The sequence below is a fragment of the Bison bison genome, unplaced genomic scaffold (genome assembly GCF_000754665.1).
Source record: "Bison bison bison isolate TAMUID 2011002044 unplaced genomic scaffold, Bison_UMD1.0 scf7180017864145, whole genome shotgun sequence".
Classification (NCBI taxonomy): domain Eukaryota; kingdom Metazoa; phylum Chordata; class Mammalia; order Artiodactyla; family Bovidae; genus Bison; species Bison bison.
In genome coordinates, this window is record NW_011494717.1 from 8,154,680 (window position 1) to 8,157,611 (window position 2,932).

Genomic DNA, 2,932 nt, shown 5'->3' on the forward strand with positions numbered 1-2,932 from the left:
CCTGATCTCTCGTGCCCCTATTTTCTGCTGGGAAGTTCTCAGTGAGAAAAGGGGACTGCAAAGCAGACATTCTTGTGGTATTTTCTTAGGATCATGGAGGGATTCCTAGGGTCCTCAAAGATGCTAGTTTCAGCCCTCAAAGGGAAAGGGCTGGACACAGTGCACCGTAATTCCCTGCTATGCCATCCACTTTTTATAATCTGATTTCAGTTAATTCTGACTTTAGATACAGCCTCCATGAGGTAGGTGTTATTGTCCCCATTTGGCAAGTGAATGAATATCGAGCTGGCCAAAAAGTTCATTCAGGGTTTTCCATCCCATCACGTCTTATGCCTAAGTGAAAGTGCTAGTCACTCAGGTGTGCCTGGCTCTTTGTGACCCCATGGACTGTAGCCCACCACGCTCCTCTGTCCATGGAATTCTCCAGGCAAGAATACTGGAGTGAATTGCTATTTTTTTTCTCCAGGGGATCTTCCCAACCCAGGGATTGAACTGGGGTCTCCTACATTGCAGGCAGACTCTTTACCGACTGAGCCAACAGGGAAGACCCAGTGAAAGTGTTAGTCACTCAGTTGAGTCCAGCTCTTTGTGATCCCATGGACTGTAGCCCACCAGGCTCCTCTGTCCATGGAATTCTCCAGGGAAGAATACTGGAGTGGGTTGCCACTTCCTTCTCTAGGGGATCTTCCCAACCTAGGGATTAACTCAGTACAAACTTTTGACCAACCCAATACAAACTCAGCAAATTATGCAACTTGTCAGAATCATGCTAGCAGAGAGAAAAACTCAGGCCCTATCCCAGGTGGGTCTGATTCCCATGTCTGGGTGCTTACCTTCCCTGGGAGTCCATGTCCTAATGGAGGGCACTTTTGCTCCTTGATATCTGTTGTAAAAATAGAGCAGTACTTTAGAAAATAATACGAGATGTGTATATACTATAATATTACCACTGAATATGGGTATCTTGTACCTCATAGAGGTATATTATATACAACTGATTAGAGTTTACAATTCCTTTTTTTAAACTGATTAAATGTCTTTATTAAAATTTGAATTCCCATAATATTGTAATGACTGTAATGAAAAGTGCTCACATAAGTAGCAAATAGAATAGACTCTGGTCATTTATGAAATAGCATTATATGAAACAAGTCTCAGTAAGATTGAAATATTAAAAGCATCTTCTCTGACCACAACGGAATGAAACTAGAAATCAGTAATAGAAGGGGAACTGGAAATTTTACAAATATATGAAAATTAAACAATGTATTCTGTTTTTAAAATTAAGGTATAACTGATATATAACATAATATTCAAGTGCACAACATAATGATTTGATGTATGTATACATTGCAAGACTATTACTACAATAAATCTAGTTAACATCCTGTACCAGACATAGCTGCAAGATTGTTTTTCCTTGTGATGAGAATTTTTAAGATCTACTCTCTAAGCAACTGTTAAATATACTATACAGTGTTATTAACCACTGTCATGATCATGTACATTACATCCCTGGACTTATTTTATAACTAGAAGTCTGCACCTTTTGACCACCTTCACTCATTCCACTCTACCTCTCAACCCTCTGTTTCTGGTAACCATCAATCTGTTCTCTGTATCTATGAGCTCCTTTTTCATTTGTCTTAGATTCCACTATTAAGTGAGATCGTACAGTATTTGTCACTCAGCATAATGCCTTTCATGTTGACAAGAATTGCAGGATTTTCTTCTTTTTATGGTTGAGTAATATTCCATTGCCTTGGAAACGAACAGAGATCATTCTGTCGTTTTTGAGATTGCATCCAAGTACTGAATTTCGGACTCTCTTGTTGACCATGATGGCTACTCCATTTCTTCTAAGGGATTCCTGCCCACAGTAGTAGATATAATGGTCATCTGAGTTAAATTCACCCATTCCAGTCCATTTTAGTTTGCTGATTCCTAGAATGTCGATGTTCACCCTTGCCATCTCCTATTTGACCACTTCCAATTTGCCTTGATTCATGGACCTGACATTCAATATGCCAGCAAATTTGGAAAACTCAGCAGTGGCCACAGGACCGGAAAATGTCAGTTTTCATTCCAATCCCAAAGAAAGACAATGCCGAAGAATGCTCAAACTACTGCATAATTGCACTCATCTCACACGCTAGTGAAGTAATGCTAACAATTCTCCAAGCCAGGCTTCAGCAGTACGTGAACCGTGAACTTCCAGATGTTCAAGCTGGTTTTAGAAAAGGCAGAGGAACCAGAGATCAAATGGCCAACATCCGCTTGATCATCGGAAAAGCAAGAGAGTTCCAGAAAAACATCTATTTTTGCTTTATTGACTATGCCAAAGTCTTTGACTGTGTGGATCACAATAAACTGTGTAAAATTCTGAAAGAGATGGGAATACCAGACCACCTGACCTGCCTCTTGAGAAACCTATATGCAGGTCAGGAAGCAAGTTAGAACTGGACATGGAACAACAGACTGATTCCAAATAGGAAAAGGAGGACGTCAAGGCTGTATATTGTCACCCTGTTTATTTAACTTCTATGCAGAGTACATCATGAGAAACGTTGGGCTGGAAGAAGCACAAGCTGGAATCAAGATTTCTGGGAGAAATATCAGTAACCTCAGATATGCAGATGACACCACCCTTATGGCAGAAAGTGAAGAGGAACTAAAAAGCCTCTTGATGAAAGTGAAAAGAGGAGAGTAAAAAAGTTGGCTTAAAACTCAACATTCAGAAAACTAAGATCATGGCATCCAGTCCCATCACTTCATGGGAAATAGATGGGGAAAAGGTGGAAACAGTGTCAGATTTTATTTTTCTGGGCTCCAAAATCCCTGCAGATGTTGACTGCAGCCATGAAATTAAAAGACGCTTACTCTTTGGAAGGAAAGTTATGACCAACCTAGATAGCATATTGAAAAGCAGAGA